General features: G+C 46.8%; 1 protein-coding gene across 2 annotated transcripts in view; it reads right to left on the bottom strand.

Moving 5' to 3' along the window:
• The window catches only part of FIGNL2 (fidgetin like 2), a 65,699-nt gene that overhangs the window by 22,836 nt on the left and 25,452 nt on the right, over positions 1-17,411 (bottom strand). Inside the window, exon 1 of one of the 2 annotated variants that reach the window (XM_082212464.1) lies at positions 14,426-14,533. The exons of the other annotated variant lie outside the window; for it this stretch is intronic. The gene's annotated coding sequence lies outside the window, so the exon portion shown is untranslated. Of the gene's footprint in view, positions 1-14,425; positions 14,534-17,411 lie in introns of those variants that run through there. 2 annotated transcript variants of the gene reach the window in all.

Raw genomic sequence — 17,411 nt, 5'->3', positions numbered from 1 at the left:
AGCGCAAAATTGTTAGGGGCGTGAAATTCAAACACCTGGTGCTGCCTCAATTCAGCTGTGTGCTTCTATCACTGGGCTCCGTTGGAAACAGCTTCTCCATGCGAACCAGAAAGTGGCTTCTCCAAACAATGGAACGACTCTTCTTTTCTTATCTCTGTGGCTGCGATCTCCTGGGTGACGTGGATGCTGTTAGGGGCAGTTGAATGTGCATGTGTACTGCATCCGTTTCCCTGCATCCCATCCACCCCGCTCTGTGCAGCCCTGGGCACCAGCAACCCACGCTATGCCAATGGACATAAGGCATGCCACCGAACAACAAATGGTTTCACTAGATCAGGGGTCGGAAACCTGTGGCCCATGAGCCACAAGCGGCCCATGGGGGTCGTTTAAACAGCCCACAAGCCGCCCCCAAACCGAGCCGGCCGCTCAACGAGTCCCTGCACGCTGCACTAAACCGGCGCAGCGCGGAGCAGGGACTCGTTTCCACGGCGCCGGAAATAATATAATATAATAATAATTTATTACTTACACCCCACCCATCTGGCTGAGTTTCCCCAGCCACTCTGGGCGGCTCCCAATCAAGTATTAAAAACAATACAGCGTTAAATATTAAGAACTTCCCTGAACAGGGCTGCCTTCAGATGTCTTTGAAAAATAGGATAGCTACTTATTTCCTTCACATCTGAAGGGAGGGTGTTCCACAGGGTGGGTGCCACTACCGAGAAGGCCCTCTGTCTGGTGGCGTCTGCGCAGACACAATCTGGCCCATAGAGCGATCTCCACGGAGTGAACCAGCCCAGGTGAGGTAACGCTTGCTGAGCCCTGCACTAGATGGTCTTAATGCCCGTTCCAATATTTCATAAGGGCACACCCAACGCAGCACTGATTTTAGAGGCTGAGACAATAGACTGAAAAAAGCTGGGGATTTAAGCTCATGCTGGTCCTCTTCTAAGGCGCAGTTGTGAGATAAGTATGGCCATCGCAGGCTGCAGAGTCTGCAAAGCCACCTCTCTGCTTCCAGCGTGGGGAGTGTCCCTGGAAGAAAACGGTACTTGCCTTTATTCCTTTCCCCAGGGGGACTTCCTGCGCTTCCAATTACAGTGGTGCCCCGCAAGACGAATGCCTCGCAAGACGGAAAACTCGCTAGACGAAAGAGTTTTCCGTTTTGGAGGTGCTTCGCAAAACGAATTTCCTATGGGCTTGCTTCGCAAGACGACAATGTCTTGCGAGTTCCTGCTGGGTTTTTTTCCTTCCCCCCCCCTTTTCTAAGCCGCTAAGCCGCTTATCAGCTGATCCGATCAGCAGATAAGCCGTTAAAAGCCGCTAATAGCGCTAATCCTTCAATGGGCTTGCTTCGCAAGACGAAAAAACCGCTAGACGAAGAGAATCACAGAACGGATTCTTTTCGTCTTGCGAGGCACCACTGTATGCCCTGCAATGTCCACCCAGGAGCCCAGGCATTCCCTAAAATGACAACATCATTCCCACTGGCTTGATCCAAGCCATAGACCCACACCCAAACAAACAAACCATCAAAGAATGCAGAGTTATTGCTGTGCTGGAAAGGCGGTACTTAAAAAAAACAAAAAAAACCCCAAGACTCCTGGCTGCTGGGGACAGAGGTTAAAAATGAAACGATCTGGACCTGCTGCTGTCCCCCCCCCCCCAGTAGACAATGCACACACTCGTGACTTTTGTTGACAAAAGGAAAGGATGGTTTTGCAATCAAAGCAGGGTCAATGTACATATGTTAAAAGGATTGAGGCGAACTTCAATGGTGCCCCTATTCTGCCCCCACCCTCTGGAACAGCCCCTGCCTGGAATCAGGTTTCAACGCTTACTCTCTCTCTCTCTCCCCACACAGACACAGATACACACACACACTTTCTCTCCCCCCCCCCTCGGCCCGGTTTTGTTTCCACAAGCCCTGTGGCTCTCTAATGTCCAGTCTCTGTCCACTCATATATCAAGGGCAGAGCAGCTGGGCATCACACTGACCAATAGGCCATTTCCCATCTGTGCTGTTTCGCTCTCCGTCCAGCAACTGAAAAATTAATATGTATCCATTTGTACGTGGCCAGCAGCTGAGCATCACCCATCTGTCAAGGCTGACAGCAGCGGATAATCTCGGCCAAATGCAAAGAGGAGGGAGAGGGCAAAAGGTACACTTGGTCTGTTGGCAGATCTTGGGACACTCTCTAGGTTAAGGAGAAGCAGCTAGTTTGGCAGAAGCCCCATCACCCTGAAAAAAACAAAACAAAACAAAATGAAGTAAGGGCTGGGCACACACTAAGAGGAAGGAAATGCAATGTGGGGAAAGGATAGCACAGTTTGGCTTTCTTCGTTTGCTGGCATGCTGAATTCCTGAAAGCAATGTTTTTTACGCTTTGGCTCCATGATCACTGCAGATGGTGACAGCAGCCCCGAAATTAAAAGACGCCTGCTTCTTGGGAGAAAAGCAATGACAAACCTAGACAGCATGTTAAAAAGCAGAGACATCACCTTGCCCACAAAGGTCCGTATAGTTCAAGCCATGGTTTTCCCAGTAGTGATGTATGGAAGTGAGAGCTGGACCATAAAGAAGGCTGATGCAGAAGAATTGATGCTTTTGAATTATGGTGCTGGAGGAGACTCTTGAGAGTCCCATGGACTGCAAGACGATCAAACCTATCCATTCTTAAGGAAATCAGCCCTGAGTGCTCACTGGAAGGACAGATCCTGAAGTTGAGGCTCCAATACTTTGGCCACCTCATGAGGAGAGAAGACTCCCTGGAAAAGACCCTGATGTTGGGAAAGATGGAGGGCACAAGGAGAAGGGGACGACAGAGGACGAGATGGTTGGACAGTGTTCTCGAAGCCACCAGCTTGAGTTTGACTAAACTGCGGGAGGCAGTGGAAGACAGGAGTGCCTGGCGTGCTCTGGTCCAGGGGGTCACGAAGAGTCGGACACGACTAAACAACAACACCTTTAAAGAGCATTTTCTGTTTGACCCTGTTTGCCAAGGAACCTCTAAAATGATTTAGGGTGCATTCTTGGAGAGTGCCAGTGTCGCTTCATCAGAACTTAGCATCCCACCACAATACACCTCTGTGACCACACGTTACAGGGGGGAAAGATTGATAGTGGACAGCATGGTATCCTTCCAGGGTTCCCTTCACGCCGAGCTCAAAAAGCAGAGTTTGAAAATCTGCTGTATGTTGCCACCTTGTTTACCTGACCAATGTTGTAGTTCCCAAAAACCTTTTGTGTGCATGTTTAGTATTCGGAGGCTTCCCAGGCAGCCAAAGAGGTGCTGCCTATTTTGCAAGATGACCCAGCTCACCTCTGTCCTGACACCTGGCAACTATCATGTGTTCAGCGTTTATTTTTCCCCCATTCAATTTATATCCCTCCTCCAGCTCCTGAAGCCACCCAGGACAGCAGACGGATCAATGATCTAAACCATGTGTAGGCAACCTAAGGCCCGGGGGCCAGATGCGGCCCAATCGCCTTCTCAATCCGGCCTGCGGACAGTCTGGGAATCAGTGTGTTTTTACATGAGTAGAATGTGTCCTTTTATTTAAAATGCATCTCTGGGTTATTTGTGGGGCATAGGAATTCGTTCATAGTTTTTTTCAAAATATACAGTGGTGCCCCGCAAGACGAATGCCTTGCAAGACGGAAAACTCGCTAGACGAAAGAGTTTTCCGTTTTGGAGGTGCTTCACAAAACAAATTTCCTATGGGCTTGCTTCGCAAGACGACAATGTCTTGCGAGTTCCTGCTGGTTTTTTCCCTCCCCCCTTTTTCTAAGCCGCTAAGCTGCTTATCAGCTGATCCGATCAGCAGATAAGACGCTAAACGCCGCTAATAGCGCTAATCCGCTAATCCTTCAATGGGCTTGCTTCGCAAGACGAAAAAACCGCTAGACGAAGAGAATCACAGAACGGATTCTTTTCGTCTTGCAAGGCACCACTGTAGTCCGGCCCACCACATGGTCTGAGGGGTGGTGGACCAGCCCACAGCTGAAAAAGGTTGCTGACCCCTGATCTAAACCATGTTATTATTATTTTTAAATAAGCATTCTAAAACTGTGCTGCAAAGAGAGCTCAGACTCATTCAGCCAGTGATTTTAGGGTTGCCAGAAACAGCATCTTTCAGCCATCAAACGCCTGGGTGAACACAAATATTTTCAACTTCCTCCTGCAAGTCAGTAATGAGGGAGACAGATGTGCACACTTTCCCTCAGAGAGAGCCTTCCACAAATGGGGAACCACCACTGAAAAGCCCTGTTCACTGGTCAATGTCAAGTAGGCAGCGCCCTGTGGCACCACCACCAACAAGGCCTCACCTGCCGATTGAAGGGTCTGAGACAGCTGATATTGGGGAAGTTGCTCTTGGGTCCCAAGTCATTTAGGGCTTTATATACTAGTACAAACACCTTGAATTTGGCCCAGAAGCTCACTGGCAGCTAGTGCTGTGCTTTCAGGACCGGTGACACATGGTACCATAGGACTGTGCCCCTTACCAGCCTAGCAGATGCGTTCTGCCCTAGCTGCAGTCTGCACTGTCTTCAAGGGCAGTCCCACCTAGGCTATCCCAGCCCAGGAATGGCAGTCACTGGAGAATCAGCCTAAGATGGGCACAAACACATCTGAAGCCACTTGAGGCTAGGCTAACAAGTTGGGATCCAGGAGAACTCCCAGATTACAAACCTGCAGCCCCTCCCAGACCAGGTCATCTATCTACCGCATTTTTCGCTCTGTAAGACGCACTTTTCCCCTCCTAAAAAGTAAGGGGAAATGTGTGTGCGTCTTATGGAGCGAATGCAGGCTGCGCAGCTATCCCAGAAGCCAGAACAGCAAGAGGGATCGTTGCTTTTGCTGCGCAGCAATCCCTCTTGCTCTTCTGGCTTCTGGGATTGCCACGCAAAGCCTCCTCAGGGCAGCGGGAGGACCGAAAGCAGCGATTCCTCTAGCTGTTCTGGCTTCAGGGATTCAGGATATATTTTTTTTCTTGTTTTCCTCCACCAAAAACTAGGTGCGTCCTATGATCTGGTGCGTCTTATAGAGCGAAAAATACAGTAATTCCTGGACACGGGAACCACGCATCCACAAAACTTCCTGCTTGTGTCGTTCCTGGTGGTTTGCCAGTGCCCCATCATATGCACCATCTCTTGAGACATCGCAGGGTTATGATAACGATAGCCTGCCGGTTGGTCTAGGATACTGGCAACCAATGGATACAACTAAGAAATGCAAGAGCGATGGTTATATGAATATGAGGAGAGAGGAGAAGAGGCAGGTGGGCAAATTGGAGAGGAATTCAAGTTGCTTAGTAAAGGGCATTCCATTTCTCTCTCTCTCTTTCCTCCCTTCCTTGGAAAGAACAACTGGAAAACTGCTTCTAAGTCGTTGTTCCAAGGAACTCTGAGCAATGGTTGACGAGGTGGCTTACCATGACTGATCTATCACTAGCGATCTCTCTTGGCAAATGTGCAAACCCAGAGAACTGTTGTGCATGTTCTAGGGTTCACTAGTTCACACACAGAGGTAAAGGTAAAGGGACCCCTGACCATTAGGTCCAGTCGTGACTGACTCTGGGGTTGCGGCGCTCATCTCGCTTTACTGGCCGAGGGAGCCGCCGTACAGCTTCCGGGTCATGTGGCCAGCATGACTAAGCCACTTCTGGCGAACCAGAGCAGTGCACAGAAACGCTGTTTACCTTCCCACCAGAGTGGTACCTATTTATCTACTTGCACTTTGACTGCTTTCGAACTGCTAGGTTGGCAGGAGCAGGGACCGAGAAACGGGAGCTCACCCCATCGTGGGGATTCGAACCACCAACCTTCTGATCGGCAAGCCCTAGGCTCTGTGGTTTAACCCACAGCACTACCAGCACAGCGGTAGTGAAGCCAATTCCACACCTGATCTGCGTGTAACCTAGAACCTGCAGGAATTCTGTGTCAGATGTGGGAAATGACCCACAAAGGTAGAAAATCTGGGGGGCGGAGGGGATACAAATGGGATTTTCAAGGTTTCTGAATGTAATAAGACAAAATGGTGCGCCCAGCAATAAAATTTAACTGCCGTCCTATTAACAGCTGCCTAGGAATCTCTTTATCTGATTTCATGCATTTTGCAAGATTTCTGCCTCATCTGCAAATGCAGGGGAGAAGAAACAAGTAACAAAACAGGTAAGCTTTTCTAAAAAAAAGAAGAAGAAGAAGCAACTCAACTGCACATTATGCAGCAATTTCTTCTCCCGGGGCATACAATATCTTTGCAAGCTATTGAGTCCCAACTCTTGCCTTTCTTGCACAGGAGAATGTAGCAAAATGTGAGCCTTGATCTCTAGATAATCTGTTCCTGGGGTAGAAGCTAAGCCTTTGCCTGCCAGAGCTCAGCTGACAAGTAGCTATTTAGAAAGCTAAAATGAAGGCTTTGGCAGGGAATCCCTGTCAGGAAGGTGGCAGATCAAGGCAGGGAGACAGGCCAGAGCGGATCAAATTTCCACTCCTGTTTATCAATGGGTGCACTCAGATTCCACAGATCTATAAAAAGCTGGGGTCTCCTTAATTCAGCGCAAATGGTTCTGGCACGCTCAGAAAAGCCTTTAAAATGGGAATCCCCAGGATCTTTTTAGACAGCGTTCTTTAGAGTTCTTGGATAGCATGAAGCACACCTCTCCATGGAAGCGCTAGCAGTTGCGGATAGAAACCCCTATTTGCCCTCTCAGGCCGTTTTTGTTGTGGGGAAAACTCCCATATATTTATTGTAAGAAGTTCTCCCTTCTGGGTTTTCTCCTTTAGAGGAAGGCTTTGAACATCCTAATTAATTTCGAAGTCACAATCATTCTATCGTTATGGTTCTACAAAGTTATTGGTGGGAGCCCTCCAACCAGGACATTCTGCAGGCATCTCGTCCTATATATATATATATATATATATATATATATATATATATGAATAATATAATGAAAATGTGCCCGGGAGTTGCTAGCAGGGAATACTTACAGCTGGCCTCCCACTAAGGGGCCTCACAGCTTTTAAGGAAACTAATAGGAACCATCTGTGAACATGAGCTGGAGATGGTAAGAGAATCCAGCCCACTGACCTGGAGAAGAAAAGTTTGGCAACGTTTGGGAACAAATAATGTAGGGCACTTCTATTTCTGTGCTGCAGATGGGAAACCGAGGCAAAAAGGGCAAGGCCCATAGTGATACGAAGTGGTTTTAGCTAAGGTGGGATTTCCTAGATCCAATACCTGATATTTTACTGCTACAGGCACCAAGCACCCCAGTGGTATCCAGCGCTGCCTATGAATCCAAATGTAACCCCTGCAAAAGCAATATCACAGGGATCACAACTTAGGAAAACCCACAAGCTCTTTAAAGGTAAAGGGACCCCTGACCATTAGGTCCAGTCGTGGCCGACTCTGGGATCGGCGGTTCGAATCCTTGCGACGGGGTGAGTTCCCGTCACTCGGTCCCTGCTCCTGCCAACCTAGCAGTTCAAAAGCACGTCAAAGTGCAAGTAGATAAATAGGTACTGTTCTGGCAGGAAGTTAAACAGTGTTTCTGTGCGCTGCTCTGGTTTGCCAGAAGCAGCTTAGTCATGCTGGCCACATGACCTGGAAGCTGTACGCCGGCTGCCTCGGCCAATAAAACAAGATGAGCGCCGCAACCCCAGAGTCGTCCGCGACTGGATCTAATGGTCCGGGGTCCCTTTACCTTTACCTTTACAATCACCAAATAGGAATGTTTAGTTTCAATAGTTTTCAATACACCTTTCTGGTTCCTGAAATCCATTCTGATTGTGCAGACAAAATATCATGCATAGAATTCTACAGGACATGCTGTTAGTGTGCAAAAACAGACGAGATCCAATGATTGCCAGGCATGGACCTCCAGATGGAGACGTCAGACGCCATCCTAGTGCCTGGGCATCTTCAGTTGGTTGCCAGTGGGCGATAGCCAGGTGCAAAATGCACCTGGCGAATTTTGAAGGGAAGCTATGACAGCTTAATAGAACCAAATAAGCCTGTAGCATAGACATGCCCTTTGCGGTCTAACACAGCTACCCTGGCAGCTCTCATTTTGCAGCTGGCAGACACAATGGCAGATGAGGGACATGCTGCGTTCCACAGCATGGGCAGCGCAGGGAAGGGAACTAACCGATCCAATCTCTCCGCAAGGACGACGGTCACCTCTTTTTGGCTGAGTCGGCCTCTTTGCTTTTCACAAAGGGGGAAGAAAGGGACGGGTCTTCTTTATTTCCAGGAGGAAATAATGAAAGCATCTTGTGTAGCTGGGCAAAAGCACATCGGGGGCCTGAGCAAGAACAAAGGGAACACTTCCCGAGGTAAACACTGAACCAAGAACTCTGGGCATTTTTCATGGGAAGTGGACAGCCAAAGACTGGAGAGGGAAGGAGGGGTCTGCTCTGAAACAGATGGGAGCAGAGAGAACCGCAGGCTGATTGCGCGCAAGAGAAAGAAAGCTAAAGAATGAGAAAAATGCCAACCATCAAGAACATGGGTAGGCAAACTAAGGCCCGGGGGCCGGATCCGGCCCAATCGCCTTCTAAATTCGGCCGCAGACGGTCCGGGAATCAGCGTGTTTTTACAAGAGTAGAATGCGTGCTTTTATTTAAAATGAATCTCTGGGTTATTTGTGGGGGACAGGAAATCGTGCCTTTCCCCCAAAAAATATACTCTGCCCCCCCCAAGTTCTGAGGGACAGTTGACCGGCCCCCTGCAGAAAAAGTTTGCTGACCCCTGATCAAGAACAACAGACCTTCCTACAAACAATTTAATGACTATTCCTACGTGCGAAAAAGGTTTATCTAACTAAAAGGAAAGGCTTATATTAAACCCAAATGGAGGCTTGTCCATTAGGGAAACTGGGGCAACTTCAATCTGCCCTCAGCCAGCCCCTGACTGACTGCCTTCTTACATATAACCTCTTCTGTCTCAGGGTAGAATTCAGCAGTGAGGAAGATGGGGATGAAACTGGAATTAGCTGGTGCTGTCTGTCAATGGCTCCAGGCCTTTTAAATATGCTCCTTCCCACAAATAAATCTCAAAATACCGGTAAATTTGAATGCATGCCTTTGACATAACGGAGGCAGAAGCAGTCATGGGGCGTGTTACTTCCGGGTTTCGTCGCTTGCACATGTGCAGATGCTCAAAATGACATCACGCGCATGCGCAGAAGCGGCGAAAAACAACACGTGCATGTGCAGACATGCAGTCGCTGGTTACGTTTGCTTCTAGATGCGAACGGGGCTCCGGAACGGATCCCGTTCGCATCTAGAGGTACCACTGTAATAAAAAAAGTAAAGGTAAAGGAGCCCTGGACGGTTAAGTCCAGTCAAAAGCAACTATGGGCTTGTGGCACTCCTCTCGCTTTCAGGCCGAGGGAGCCGGCGTTTGTCTATAGACAGCTTTCCAATTCATGTGGCCAGCATGACTAAACCGCTTCTGGCGCAACAGAACACCATGACGGAAGCCAGAGTGCACAGAAACGCCGTTTACCTTCCCGCCACAGCAGTACCTATTTATCTACTTGCACTGGCGTGTTTTCAAACTGCTGGTTGGCAGGAGCTGGGACAGAGCAACAGGAGCTCACCCAGTTGCAGGGATTTGAACCACCAACCTTCTGATCGGCAAGCCCAAGAGCCACAGTGGTTTAGACCACAGTGCCACCAGCATCCCTACGAATAAATAAAAACACTCCTTCCACGATCCTACTTTGCCAACGGCATTCGAGCAACGTCATACTGAATTAGCACCAGAGTGTTGTATGATGGCGTTCCTCTTGTTACTAGACCCTGTAACTCAGTGGTGTCCAAACTTTTTTCAAAGAGGGCCAGATTTGATGAAGTGAAGGGCCGCAAGGGCCAACCAAAGGGACGACCAAAGTTTTATACTTTTTTTAGGATTGAAGTTGTGTGGTGTAGTGGTTAAGAGTGATGAACTCGTAATCTGGTGAACCGGGTTCGATTCCTCGCTCCTCCACATGCAGCTGCTGGGTGACCTTGGACTATTAACACTTCTCTGAAGTCTCTCAGCCTCACTCAACTTACAGAGTGTTTGTTGGAGAGGAAGGTAAAGGAGATTGTTAGCCGCTTTGAGACTCCTTAGGGTAGTGATAATGAGGGATATCAAATCCAAACTCCTCCTCCTCCTCCTCCTCCTCCTCTTCTTCTTCTTCTTCTTCTTCTTCTTCTAGGGCTGAGGTTGTTGAGGGTTTTTTAGGATTTTACCCCAGGAAATAAACTGCCACAGAGGCCAGATTAAACCAACCAGTGGACTGGATTAGGCCCCCAAAATGGACTTTGTACATGCCTGCTATAACTGAACACATCCCTCTCAGCCTTCAAAATTCCTCACTGCAGCTGCTGCGCTTGCTATTATTAATATACTGCAACAGCCCCTTTCGCTCAACATTCGGAGCATGCACGAACATTCTGTGACTGTCGCAGGAACTGAGGCAATGGGCAGGCAGAGGTGCATAAAGAGCAGGATTCTGGAAAGGAGAAGCTCACGTAACATTCTAGACAGCTTTTGTGCTCCGAAGCAAAGGCCAGTCTTTCTAAAATAACTGACATTACTCAAAGATATAAGGGACCATCTGGCAACCTTACCGCAGTGGATCAGAGGCTCCTTTTGAAGGAAGAGTGGCCAATTTAACAGTCCCATCTCACCTGTAGAACCTGACTTGCAGGCTGCACGGGCCTTAGGTAGGAGTTAACTCTTACCCCCCTGAACCTAGGTGTCTGTGAAAGACAGTACTCTGCTTTTAGGCAAGATTCACTTATACAAGTCACCCATGTCAGAAACTCAGGTGCATAATCGAATCACCAAATGGCACCTTAAACCCAGGTGACGGTCGCCACAATGGAACGTCTAGGCACTATTTTCTTTCAATTGTGTTGTTGTTGTTAATTTCATTTCTATGTTGTTGTTGTTGTTCAGTCATTTAGTCGTGTCCAACTCTTCGTGACCCCCTGGACCAGAGCACGCCAGGCACTCCTGTCTTCCACTGCCTCCCGCAGTTTGGTCAAACTCATGCTGGCAGCTTCAAGAACACTGTCCAACCATCTCGTCCTCTGTCGTCCCCTTCTCCTTGTGCCCTCCATCTTTCCCAACATCAGGGTCTTTTCCAGGGAGTCTTCTCTTCTCATGAGGTGGCCAAAGTATTGGAGCCTCAGCTTCAGGATCTGTCCTTCCAGTGAGCACTCAGGGCTGATTTCATTAAAAATGGATAGGTTTGATCTTCTTTCAGTCCACAGGACACTCAAGAGTCTCCTCCAGCACCAGAATTCAAAAGCATCAATTCTTCAGTGATCAGCCTTCTTTATGGTCCAGCTCTCACTTCCATACATCACTACTGGGAAAACCATAGCTTTAACTCTACGCACCTTTGTGGGCAAGGTGAGGTCTCTGCTTTTTAAGATGCTGTCTAGGTTTGTCATTGCTTTTCTCCCAAGAAGCAGGCGTCTTTTAATTTCGTGGCTATTTTAACGAACAAATCTCAAGGCACTTTACAACACATTAAAATAGCAGATAAAACAATCCAGAATAAAAGAAATTCAAGCTTCAAGGAAAATATTTCAGATCCTTCTCTAAGCGATATTTTGCTTTCCCCAGTCCCCAAGCTAGCATCCAGAGATTTCCACGTGGTCGCAATTGGACCTGTAGTAGTCGCAAAACATGCCTAGCACCTGGCTGATTTTGAATGTGGCTCATGCGATCGCTTTCCAGAATATACTTTCTCAATCTGTATGCTAGCTGGGTGGGGAGGCGATCCTAGCCACCAAAAACTGCAGTTTGAAATCAGGAAAATAACAGTATCTCAGCAACAGACATCAATTCCCCCACTATGCATTAGTAACAACTATGCATTATTTTAGCTGATTATCTGGAAAGGACCTAAATCAGAAGCTGTTCCAGGGAAAACAGAGAATACATTAACCTGTACACCAGTGTTTATTGTGACAAGGAAATGTGGGAACCAGTATGGCTAGGCTTTCAACATCATGAAATATCACCATCTAAACATCATGGTATTTTGACATATCACAATGTCTGAAATAAGGACGGAACTATGTATAGGTGAACAGTAGGGCTGGATGATACCTGGTTTTCAACATCGTGATATATCACCAGCTAAACATCACAATATACCAATATATCACAATGTCTGAAATAAGGATGGAGCTGTGTAGAGGTATTGGCTGGCTTCAAGGTTTTTCCCGTATCATGATTTTGGGCAGCGCTGGTTCCTGTGATTTGCTTCCCCCGCTTCATGAGGCAGGGAGAACTGAGCCGGCAGAATTAACAGGGGCTGCAGGAATCGAGAGAAACATTGGTTGGCTTCACAGCTTTTCCCACACTGCGATTTTTGCAGAGCACAGACAGACACGCACACACACATCATGATTTGCGATATATCACCAGCTCAAAAATTTTGAAACCGGTACCATGATATGGACTTCAAACTGGTTTGGGACGATATATACCGCCCAGCCCTGATACAAATCATGATTCATGATATATTGCCAGGTCAAAAATTATGAAACTGATCTCACAATACAGTGATACCTCGGTTTAAGAACTTAATTCGTTCTGGAGGTCCGTTCTTAACCTGAAACTGTTCTTAATCTGAGGTACCATTTCCCAAGTAAAAAAACCTGACTAAGAAGGCACATCGAAGCACGTAACATATTGATAGACTGGTTCTAAAAGGGAACTCATGTTGGCAAACTAATCCAGGAACAACTAGACAGGTGCAAAAAAAAAGAAAAGAAATTATTCCATTTATCTTAAAACCTTCCCCTTATGTGATTATAATGAATTAATAATCCTCTGCTTGTTATACATGAGGCAGAGAAGCAGCTTACATTCATTTTAGGATCCTGCCCAATGGCAACCTGGCTCCGGAGAATTTACACACAACATGCATACACAGAGAGAGAGAGGCTTGATCCCCAAGGGAGAAAATTAACATATCTGAGCCACTCAACCTGCTGATAACAAAGCCTGGAGGTTAACAAAAGCGAAAGAACAAACAAGGCTTGCGTGGAGGCTCATGGCACCAAGGCAGCCATGTTTTGACAGACGTCACAGTGACAGCTGATGGTATACCACTGGACTGAACAAAAATAGCAACGAAGAGCAGCAGTAGATCGGAATTAAGCACACCTACTGCAGTACATATGGGACGTGAGTGGCGCTGTGGGTTAAACCACAGAGCCTAGAGCTTGCCGATCAGAAGGTCGGCGGTTTGAATCCGCGCAACGGGGTGAGCTCCCGTTGTTCGGTCCCTGCTCCTGCCAACCTAGCAGTTCAAAAGCACGTCAAAGTGCAAGTAGATAAATAGGTACCGCTCCGGCGGGAAGGTAAACAGCGTATCCATGTGCTGCTCTGGTTTGCCAGAAGCGGCTTAGTCATGCTGGCCACATGACCCGGAAGCTGTACGCCGGCTACCTCGGCCAATAAAGCGAGATGAGCGCCGCAACCCCAGAGTCGGCCATGACTGGACCTAATGGTCAGGGGTCCCTCTACCTTTACCTTTATATGATACTCATGTGCAGATGCAAAGGGGGAGGACGACTGATACTGCGATTCTAACCAGCTATCCTTTTGCTACCCACCTGTTCAGCATGAGCATCTGCAGAGAGTGTCTGTGCATAAGCATTTTTTGTGTGAAAAGGAAGCAATTGCACTCAACATCCTAGATTCCATCACTAATTAAATGTGCGAAAGCAGCAATCCCTCTTGCTGTTCTGGCTTCTGGGATAGCTGCGCAGCCTGCATTCGCTCCCTAAGACGCACACACATTTCTCCTTACTTTTTAGGAGGGAAAAAGTGTGTCTTATAGAGCGAAATAATAATAATACTAATAATAATTTATTATTTATACCCCGCCCATCTGGGTGGGTTTCCCCAGCCACTCTGGGCGGCTCCCAATCAAGTGTTAAAAACAATACAGCGTTAAATATTAAAAACTTCCCTGAACAGGGCTGCCTTCAGCATGTCAGGTAGTTGTTTATCTCTTTGCCATCTGATGAGAGGGTGTTCCACAGGGCGGGTGCCACTACCAAGAAGGCTCCCTGTCTGGTTCCCTGTAACCTCACTTCTCGCAATGAGGGAACCGCCAGAAGGCCCTCGGCGCTGGATCTCAGTGTCCAGGCTGAATGATGGGGGTGGAGACGCTCCTTCAGGTATACTGGACCGAGGCCGATTAGGGCTTAAAAGGTCAACACCAACACTTTGAATTGTACTCGGAAACGTACTGGGAGCCAATGCAGATCTCTCAGAACCGGTGTTATGTATGGTAGTCTTCCCCAAACTGCTCCCAACTACCCCCACCTACAAAGGAGCAATCAGCCTTAAAGCACTGCCCCAACTATTCATTGGCAAGCGATGGTGTCACTCACAGCACCAATCAGCTGACTGGCGCTGATAGGGAAGCCCCTCTGAAGTTGTCCATCTGCAGGTGCAGTTTGGATTCAAACCGGGCCTGCAAATGACCAATCCGGGGCTCATTGTCAGCACTGACAACAGGCCCCTTTTAAGTGGTCACCTGACATCATAATGATGTCAGGTGACAGACTTACCTGCAGTGTTAGAAACTCATATATAGACGGTGGAGGAAGATTGGAAGAAATTTAAAGATTACCTGCAGAAGCACTGTAAAATTAAGGAATGTTGAAATGACGTTTGATTGAAAATAAGTGGTACTGGTAAAGAGATGCTTAAGAAAATGTAAATAGGGAATGATAATTGGAAATGGATATTTATAATAATAGGTTAATATATGGAGTAAGGATAAATGTTAGAGGGTAAGGATTTGCTGAATTTAATATTTGAATTGGAATACAAAATGGGAGGTGTGAGGAGGTCAGGAAACTAGTGAAGAAAATATAAGATTTGAAAATATTAATCTTTTTTGTTTTTAGCTCTGATCTTTGGTATTTTTCTTTGTCTTTACTCTTTGTCTTTACTATTTATTCTTTATTTTTCTTTCTTTTTTCTATCAACTGTTTTTCTACTGAATTTGTGAAACATTAATAAATATCATTTTTTTAAAAAAGAAACTCATATATAGACGTACACTCTAATTGCCAAATAATGCCTTAAACCTGGGATACGGTCGCCACAATGGAATGTCTAGGCACCATTTTTGTTTGTTGCATTTTGTTTTGCAGTGGACTTTGTTGTTGTTGTTGATTTCATTTCCATACTACTTTATATTTCAAAGAACAAATCTCAGAGCCGTTTACAACACATTAAAACATCAAATAAAATAATTCAGAATACAGTCATATTTCATGTTACGTCCGCTTCATGTTGTGTTCTTCCGGGTTTCGCCGCTCGCACATGCGCAGAAGCGCAAAATGACATCATGCGCATGCGCAGAAGCAGTGAATCGCAACCGTGCATGCGCCGATGCACCGCTGCGGGTTGTGCTCTTTTCATGTTGTGAACGGGCCTCCGGAACAGATCCCGTTCGCAACCAGAGGTACCACTGTAAAACGAATGCAAGCTAAAGCTTCAATGGCAATATTTCATATCCTTCTCTAAGTGACATTTTGCTTTCCCCAGTCGCCAACTTTGCAACCAGATATCTCCACGTGGTCTCAATTGGACCTGCGCTAGTCGCAAAATGTGCCCGGCACCTGGCTAATTCTGAACACTGCCCACTTGTCAACGTGTCCCATCACGGGTGGGTGAGGGCATTTGGGAGCAGAGCCCACAGCCCAGATCCATATACTGACCCCTACTCTAAATCGTCAGGAAAGGGGCTGCAGTGAATGTGGAAGCAGGTGTGGAGGCAGGATTTGGGGCAGGACTCCACATAGTCCCAAACTTTGGATTCCTGGCACTTGCACCAAAGCCAGCTGATCTCATCCCAAAGGTATGACCTCCTTTTATATGAATGCAATGGGCTCCTAGGTGATCACTTGCTCAGAAACTACAGGAATGTCTTTCTGTAGATGTATGTATGTATGTATTTATGTATGTATGTATGCATGTATGTATATATGTATGTATGTATGTATTACAGTGGTACCTTGGGTTAAAAACTTAATTCGTTCTGGAGGTCCGTTCTTAACCTGAAACTGTTATTAACCTGAAGCACCACTTTAGCTAATGGGGACTCCTGCTGCCGCTGCGCCGCAATTTCTGTTCTCATTCTGAAGCAAAGTTCTTAACCTGAGGTACTATTTCTGGGTTAGCGGAGTCTGTAACCTGAAGCATCTGTAACCCGAGGTACCACTGTATTATTATTATTATTATTATTATTATTATTATTATTATTATTGATTCAGGTAGGTAGCCGTGTTGTTCTGACGCAGTCAAAATAAATTTAAAAATTAAAAATTGTCCAGTAGCACCTTAGAGACCAACTAAGTTTGTTCTGGGTATAAGCTTTCATGTTGTTGTTGTTGTCATTATCATCATCTATTTATACCCCGCCCATCTGGCTGGGCTTCCCCAGACACTCTGGGTGGCTCCAACAGAATAATGATGATGATAATAATAATCATCATCATCATCATCATGTGATAAAACATCAAACGTTAACAACTTCCCCAAACAGGGCTGCCTTCCGATGTCTTCTAAAAGTCAGACAGTTGTTTATTTCCTTGACATCTGATGGGAGGGCGCCACCACCGAGAAGGCCCTCTGCCTGATTCCCTGTAATCTCACTTCTCGCAGTTGGACCTCAGTGTCTGGGCTGAGCGATGGGGGTGGAGACGCTGCTTCAGGTATACTGGGCCGAGGCTTATGGTACCACTTTCTGCTGGGAAGAAGCCATGAACGGTTGCATGGAAATGACTGTATCAGTGCATACATAACGCTGGCTCCCTGCTATCCACAATTAACAAATGGTTGTTGGGATATGTTATTGGCTTAATCGGCTTTGTTCCGTACTATCCCAAAGAATGGTCAGCTTCCAAAATGTGCAAATTGGAAAAGAAAAAGTGAAGTTATTTCTGCAAGATAAAAGCTAGAGTATGCCAGCAACTGCTCTGTGTATATCCTACTACTATAACAAATCAGAGTATATATATATATAATGAAAGTGGCCAGGCTGGACGATGTGCTGACCCTTTCTGACCTTGGACTCTGTGAAATCTATGCAATTATCTAGGGGTAACAAAAGCATTGTATGAACATGCCTGATTCACCATGGAGCAAAGGGCAATGGCCTCAAAGTAGCTGTCATACATACATGAGCACGGCTGGCGTTGTGGCTACCGAATGATATTCAACATTGATCCCAGGCCCGCACTTTCAGAACTTCGTTCCCATTCACACGCAGCAGCAGCAACAACAACAGTGAATATCAGCCCATTTCCTTTTACAACCCTGGACTGCACTGTGCATCGCTATAACCTGCCTCGGGGATTGGGG

This window comes from Podarcis vaucheri, assembly GCF_965113315.1.
Source record: "Podarcis vaucheri genome assembly, chromosome: 2".
NCBI classification, from domain to species: Eukaryota; Metazoa; Chordata; class Lepidosauria; order Squamata; family Lacertidae; genus Podarcis; species Podarcis vaucheri.
This window is presented reverse-complemented; position numbering and strand designations above follow the sequence as displayed.